Here is an 8,337-nt window from a genome sequence, read left to right as displayed (position 1 = left end):
GAAACATTTGCTTATGTACCTATTTAGTTACCTTTGGTAAAAACATTTACACCTGTAATTACACAAACAGATTTATTTTTTACTATAATTACAAAAATTGCTTGCTGGAACTTAGCAATCTTTATTATTATTTTTGTCTATGTCAAGATCAGTTGAGATCCTCACATTGAGAGAACAAAATAAATGGCTCTACTAAGGTTCTAATGAAAAGGGAGTAGCTTCATGCAGAATGGAAATGACCACAGTATTTTGGTTGAAAATTAATAAATGCTGCTATTTTTTGAGACTGACATATCTAGGCACCATCCGTAGCTTGTGATCCTTTCCATTAGGACTTCCAAACTGAGAGAAGAGAAGTAAGGGGTTTAAAGCCATACAAAATTCTGGGACTGCCATATCACAAGACCCAAAAGCAGAAAAATCCAATTGTGTATATGTTAGCCTGCTCCAGCCAAGAAATGGAAGTCTAAAAGGAGCACTGGGCCTGGGAATCAGAGGACCTGGGTTCTAATCCCGGCTCCACCATTTCCCTGTTGTGTGACCTTGGGCAAGTCACTTAACTTCTCTGTGCCTCAGTTTCCTCATCTGCAAACAAAATTTCAATACCTGTTCTTCCTCCCAATTAGACTGTGAGCCCCATTTAGGACAAAGACTGTGTCTAACTTGATTAATTTATATCAGCTCCAACTCTAAGAATAGTGCTTGATACATTGTAAGCACTTAATTATTATTATTATTATCATCATCATCATCACTGTTATAATTCTTACTAAAAGGGAAAAGGATTACCTAGGAATTTAGGCAAATCTAATTGAGAAGTTTTACTAGGACAGTATCGATTTTAGGATATTTGCCTATTATTCTAATACTACCAGAGATAACCTGGAAATTTTCTAGATTCTCCTGGTTAGAAAGATAGATTTAATAATTTCAGAGAAGAATGGAAGTTATTCCCCATCTGGGTGAAATTTAATGGTATTAATATGGAGTCAGCCAATATATAACCATACGACCACATATAATGCCCTATAACTCTCTACTTATGCAAATATACATCTGGTGCTATCTATGGAAGAGCCTATGACTATATTCAATCTCAAATATTCCCCAAACATTGATGGCAAAACCAATCATAAACTCACACTACTTTGAAATATTAAAAATTTCAACATATTATCGTGGTTTTATAATGCATACCAAGCTTTCACTACAACCACTTACAGAACTCTATAAATGCAAAATGTGGATTTGAGTGACCCTAAACAAAATGCTTTCATTGTAGAAAACTTCTTACCTGCAACTAACATGCAAATCATGATTACTAATTTCATATTAGTTAGTACTCCTGATTTATTAGAACAAAGATCTTTTGATCTTCAGTAATTAATATTTTAGATTAACAACCTAAAACATAACGGCATTGAACTTTCCTTAAATACCATCCCCAAAAGCCATAAAAATAAAATCATAACTTTAAATAAGAAGGCAAGAAATTGTTTTCAGCTTCTAAATGTTTCATAGGATTTCATGAGTCCAATTCTTCATTCCTCATGATAATGATCATAAAGATGATGCTGATGATAATCATAATAATAATAACTTTTGACAGTAGAGCACTTATGTGCCAAGTGCTGTACTAAGGATTGGGGTAATTACAAAATAAGCAGATTGGACGCAATCCCTCACCGACATTGCAGTGAGAGTCTACACTTTCAAGGGTAAGATGCATACAAATGAAAATCCATCCTACATTGATATATTTCCAATCCCTAAAACCTGCCATTTCCTAATCTACCTTTTTGTGCCCTAATAGACCCACAACTTCTGCTCAGTGCTCTTTATGGGCAGGGAATGGGTTTACCAACTCCATAGTATTGTTCTACTACATCAACTACTTAATACAGAGCTCCCTACATAGTAACTGTTCAATAAATACCACTGACTGAGTAAAGGAGAGGAACTCTTCTCCAAATTACAGACTGCCAGATTAGTCCATTTGGTCATATTTTCTCCTCACAGTCTATTCTAATGTAGCACTGTATGAAACGCCTCTTAGATTTTTGTCTCCACAGCAGATTTTTGCCTCCTCCAGGAGGCCTTCCCAGACTGAGCCCCTTCCTTCCTCTCCCCCTCGTCCCCCCTCCATCCCCCATCTTACCTCCTTCCCTTCCCCACAGCACCTGTATATATATATATATATATATATAATATATATATATATATAATATATATATATATATATGGTTGTACATATTTATTACTCTATTTATTTATTTATTTATTTTACTTGTACATTTCTATCCTATTTATTTTATTTTGTTGGTATGTTTGGTTCTGTTCTCTGTCTCCCCCTTTTAGACTGTGAGCCCACTGTTGGGTAGGGACTGTCTCTATGTGTTGCCAATTTGTACTTCCCAAGCGCTTAGTACAGTGCTCTGCACATAGTAAGCGCTCAATAAATACGATTGATTGATTGATTCCAATGATTTGAAAACTATCATTGTGAAGATAAAGCAAAATTCATTAAAAAGAGAAACTCCTGAGGACAAAATCATATTCTTTAAATTAAAGTTTATGTTAAATGTCCAGGTGATTAGTTTACTAAATGGTAAAATGTTCTTAGAAGTCAAATGGTATAAATTCTAGGATTTTTTTTTCTTGAAGTACCACCAGTGGTATGTTTCTCTGCTAAATTTAAAATTTCCTGTTGGAAAGTCTAATTGCTGGCTTTCAAACTTATTGTATCAAACTTTCAAAATATTTTTAATGACAGTATTTTTATTTGACCTTGATTTGCCTAATAATTGGAGTGATGATTTCTATTTTTAATTAGGATGTCATTTTATCATCAATCATCTTTGAGAACTATTTAGAAATTACAAGAGAAGGGTGACTTTTCTTGGCTATCCTTTAGGCCAAAACCTCTCCTCAAATCAGGGCAGAAAATGGGCAGAGAAGTAAGGTGGGGAATATATATTTACTGGAAATGTACTCGGCCAAATTTGGGCTTTAACTGAGAATGAAATATCATTACAGATGGAGATAGTAAACCCCAGACAGTGAGGCTGAATCTTTCTCCCACTCAGTGAAGAATGCTGGAAATCCATGTTAAGATGCCACAAGATGGTTGCTTTTGCTTGAATGAGCCCGTCCGCATTAAAAGCTATATAGCACATTCTTTCCCCACGAAGTATTTTGACATCATTTATCCCAGTTTTTTTTTCCCTCAGCAGCCCAGTGATATAGGGAGAGGACCATTTATTAACCCCATTTTCCAGATGAGGAAACAATCTCAGAAAAGCTAAGTGATTGTCCAAGATTCTAAAGAAAGCCAGTGATAAACCAAGTGGTGGATAAGCAGTGTAGTTTAGTGGATAGAGCATGGGCGTGGGTGTCAAAAGGACCTGGCTCCTAATCCTGGCTCTGTCACTTGCCTGCTGTGTGACCCTGGGCGAGTCATTTCAGTTCTCTGTGTCTCAGTTACCATAGACTAAACTTCATTAGTTTGTATCTACCCCAGGGATTAGAACAGTGCTTGAAACATACATAGTGAGCACATAACAATACCATCTTTATTACTGCACTTCTCTGAGCCTCCCTTACCCCATTTGTCTCCCCCTTCTAGACTGTGAGCCCGTTGTTGGGTAGGGACCGTCTCTATATGTTGCCGATTTGTACTTGCCAAGCACTTAGTACAGTGCTCTGCACACAGTAAGCACTCAATAAATACAACTGAGTGAATGAATGAATGAATAAAGTGGGGATTAAGACTGTGAGCCCCACAGGGGCATGGACTACGTCCAACCTGATTACCTCGTATCTACCGTAGTGCTTAGAACAGCGCCTGGCACATAGCAAGTGCTTAACAAATACAGTTAAAAAAACCCCAAAACACTGGTCTTTGATTCCCAGGCCCAGGATCTTTCCCCTAAAGCATACTGTCTCCCTGCCTGGTATAATTACATTATAAGGAGCAGCAGCCCCTATACACATTTCTAGTCCTGTAGCCTAGAAAAGAAATGTGAGCAATGACAATGTAGGGAGGGAGCAAGACAGAGCCAGTTTAGTCATCCAGTATGTCGCCAGAAGAATAGCTTCTTTGGGGCAGTTTCTTTATGAGTGGTCATGAGCTCCATTACCCATTGACCTGAGCAAATGTGCTTAGGTTCACTTCTGTGCTAGACACTACACAGGCTTCTGGAGGCTGAAAGTCCTTTCCAGGTAAAAAAAAAAAAGGTTAGGCTAGAAGAAAAATCAAGAATTGAATATAGCGAGGCTTTTTCCTCTCTGCGTTGGGCCTCAGAAGTCAGAATGCTACACAGTTGCTTTTCCTTTAGAAAGAGGAGACCTACTTGAAGCAAAGGGGCAAGCCATTTCTCCCACAGTTTGGGGGGGGTTTTGGTTAATGGCGTTATTTGTTAAATACTCCGTGTAGTAGAAGCATGAACTAGGAATGATGCCAGTTTCGTTGCAGTTGGGTGCTTGCAAGTATCGTATTAAATTATTACAGGACGCTGGTGTGCAGATCTACGAAAAGGGAGACATTGATGGATTTGCTTTGGGAATGCCTCGGTATTCAATCAACTTGGGCAGAACATAATGGAAAAGACAAATTTGATTTTTAAACTTGATTTACAGTGCCCTGCCAAAGTCTCTGGATTTTCAAAATATAATCCAATGTATTGAATTATGAAAAATGCCCTTATATAGGGACTATATTTGATAGGTGATGAATCCTTTCCAAGGGGAAATGATCTCTTCACCCTTATTATCTAGGCAAATGTTCACTAGTTTCTTGGTTTTGTTTTACTAGGATGGAATTATTATTTGAAACGCGGCAGGATAACTAACACAGTATGTGTGCATTGTGGAGAAAATGCATTTTATATGATCAAGGAATGTTATTTTGAGGTGACAGAATACTACAAATTTGTTCATTTTCCTTACAATTTAGGATATTTTCAGTCCAAGCAAACTGATAGTCTGACCTTATATAGACCAGTTGCGTACTTCCCCAAAGTCTAAGCTGGAAAATTTAATCAGTGGACACAGACACCAGTAGCATCATCTTCATACAGAAAAGCAGTCCTAACACATATGACATAGATACTTATTGAGTGTCCTAATGATTAATGAATAGATTTCTTTCCTCACTTTGAATAAATGTCAGTAAGCAAAATCATAACAGAGAGAGCACATTACTCAAACAGAAAGAGGAGGAGTTTAGGGTGTGCTGGAAATATGGCATTCGTGTTTGGAGGAATAGCAATAGCAAAGGTGGTAGAGATGGCAGTAGTGGCATAAAGAAGAGTAGTAGAAACAAGTGCAGTGTGGTTAGAGGTCATGGGTTCAAATCCTGGCTCCGCCAACTGTCAGCTGTGTGACTTTGGGCAAGTCTCAACTTCTCTGTGCCTCAGTTCCCTCATCTGTAAAATGGGGATTAAAACTGTGAGCCCCCCGTGGGACAACCTGATCACCTTGTAGCCTCCCCAGCACTTAGAACAGTGCTTTGCACATAGTAAGCACTTAACAAATACCATCATCATTATTATTATTATTATTATTATTATTATTATTAAGTGGCAGAGAAAGAGGCCAGGATGGAAGCCCTGTGGGAAGAACATGGGCAGTGTGAATGACTTCAGGACTGAGACCCCACTGGGTCAGGGTGACATCCCCCACCATGTTCTCTAGGAGGAGTATCTGTTATATTGTTGTGCTGTATTCTTCCAAGGCCCCTCTCAGGATCGCTCCTGGAGATCTTCTAGTACTCTACCAGTCTCAGCTATGGGAGGGAGAGTCAAGCAGAGACATACCCATTCCATTCCTACCTTGGCCAAAGGTTAGCGAGTGGAAGGTAATCTGCTACAAATCAAAACTCCCCTATGGTGGGCAGCAGCGGCATGGGAGAGAGTGGAGGGTGGAGACTCAAGTTTCCTGTGCAGAAAGAGGCGATGGTCAGCCGCTTTCTGATTTTTATCTAGAAATTCTATGGATCCGCTACCAGAATGACTGCAGATGGAGGTGGGGCATTCAGGGAGAGATGTGTCCATGGAATCTCTATGGGTCGGAGATGACTTGACACCGTAAGACTCTACCAAGAGCTCATTGCAGTGCCCTGCACAAAGTAACCCTTCAATACATACGATTTATTGATTGATTGAGGAGAGGGGAGAACCAAACAGCTGAAGGATTCCAGAAGGCCCAGGAGTCCTTCCTTGATAAAACTCTCATTTCCCTGTCTAAGCCCTCCTTTGGGGATCAATTATTCACTTGGGTCTGATCCCCTTTAAGCACTTTGATATTCACTCTTCCTCAGACCCACAGCACTTATGTACCTATCCACCTGTAATTTATTTTAATGTCTGTCTCCCCCTCTAGTGATAAACGTATTGTGGGCAGGGAACATTAATACCTACTCTTTTGTATTGGAGTAGTAATAATAATAATAATGATAATAATGGTATTTTTTAGGCATCAACTAGGTACCAAGCACTATACTAAGCACTGCGGTAGATGCAATATAGACAGATTGGACATGGTCCTTCTCTGTCCCCTATGGGGGTCGCAGTCTAAGGGGCGGGAAGAACACATACCATCCCCAGTATTACAGATGAAGAAATGGAGGCATGAAAGTTAAATGACTTGCCCAACGACACACAGCAGGCAAGTGGCAGATCTGGGATTAGAACCCATTTCTCCTGACTCCTGGGACCAAGATTTTCCATTAGAAAATGCTGCTTCTCAAATGGTTATCTTTATTGCTTTGCTTATGAATTGTTGCATTTAGCCAATTTTGAAATTTTCATTAACTTTTCCCCATGTGTGGTTATGTCCTCCCCCACCTTGAGATCAAAACATGGCCAGGGATCGTGTTTTGATCTATGTCTGTGTATCCTGCCATCATTTCATTTAGTGTATCCTCACATGTTGTAAGTGGACAGGATTGATCAACTGGTGTGCTTGGGGCCCAAGGAATCAAAATATAGGATTGCTGAAACCACAAGTTGGTTTGAAACAGAGAGAACATAAAGAAATGAGGGAAATATGAGAAGCTGAGGCAGGGGAGCCAGCAAATAGTTACTGATTTCAAGCTCCAGTTTTCTTTCTAAAATCCAACACCGCCCTCATACAAACCTCTGTTTCAGGATGCCAGTGACTAATTGCCTAAGGAACATTTCCCCTACCTACCCCCCATCTCTTGATAAAAATATACTCCAGGGTTATTATAGTCACATCATTTAAATAGAGTAGGGTTTTGCCAATCCTAAGTATGAACAGAAGTTTTATTTATGATTATGTTGCATTTGATTTTGAAATTTATAAGTAATCCAAACTGATTCGTGGCTTGGTTTGTTCATGGTGTCTATAGAGAGGCATAATATTATCAAAAGCCAGATGGTGGTACATCTTGCATGTCTAGTAGACACAAAATCGTCTCCCAGTGGGAACATTTTGGAAATCTCTTTTGGTAGGCCTCCATATCACAAATTCCGATAACCTTGAATGTTTTAGGGGGTTTTGTTTGCTATTCATATCTCATAAGGGACACGTTTCTTCCAAGCTCTTTGGAATTGTTGGCAGGACATTTTACAGTAGGTATCAGACTCTTCTGTAGGTGGATATGGCTGGAAAATAGAGCTTTATTTTTTGAAACATGCCATAAATTCACAACAGGGGAAGTTTAATGATGTCTAAATCATCTTCCCTGTTAAAATAGAAAGCCAAGATCTTACTCCTAGGAAAAGAACTACTGATTTTGCCTTATTTGACATTTCCCAAGCTCCTTTTCTTCCATTTAGTTTAGGCAATGTTTTACCATTTCCATTTTCCCAATCAGGTCAATAAAATGGCTTATCACTTCCTGTTTATTAATGGACTCACAGTACATCTGATTCCCAGGCCCATGTTTCTCCAGGTAGGCTGTAAAGTCAAGAGGCAGTATCTAAAATAGCCACAGTTGCACACATACCATTAGCCTTGGGGGCTTTAGCTTTGTGAGATTTGGGTATTGGGGGGGAAAACAGCCCCAGGCAAGGTCTAAAGCTAAGGGGTGACAGGATGAAGGATTAGAAGCCCCACCAGGGATCCTGCTTGTAACCGCAGTGAAGGCCCCAGTAATCTTGGCTGAACTAGATTCCCTAACAGAATGATGTTCAAATTCAATATGTAATCAATATCATAACTGAAAAGAATAGCAACAAAAGATGCAAAACATGTTTACTTAAAGCAACAAATTAATCTATCAAGCAATCCTATTTATTGAGCACATTCTGTGTGCAGAGCACTGTACTAAGTGCTTGAGGGAATATAATACAACAGAGTTGGTAGAGACAT

General features: G+C 39.1%; 1 non-coding gene across 1 annotated transcript; it reads left to right on the top strand.

The window, feature by feature from the left end:
• The first annotated feature begins 5,735 nt into the window (after positions 1–5,735).
• Positions 5,736–5,873, top strand: LOC119935937. The gene has a single exon (XR_005453534.1). It is a non-coding gene; the product is annotated as a small nucleolar RNA SNORA7 (small nucleolar RNA).
• Positions 5,874–8,337: the final 2,464 nt, after the last annotated feature.

This window comes from Tachyglossus aculeatus, chromosome 12 (genome assembly GCF_015852505.1).
Source record: "Tachyglossus aculeatus isolate mTacAcu1 chromosome 12, mTacAcu1.pri, whole genome shotgun sequence".
NCBI lineage: Eukaryota > Metazoa > Chordata > Mammalia > Monotremata > Tachyglossidae > Tachyglossus > Tachyglossus aculeatus.
This window is presented reverse-complemented; position numbering and strand designations above follow the sequence as displayed.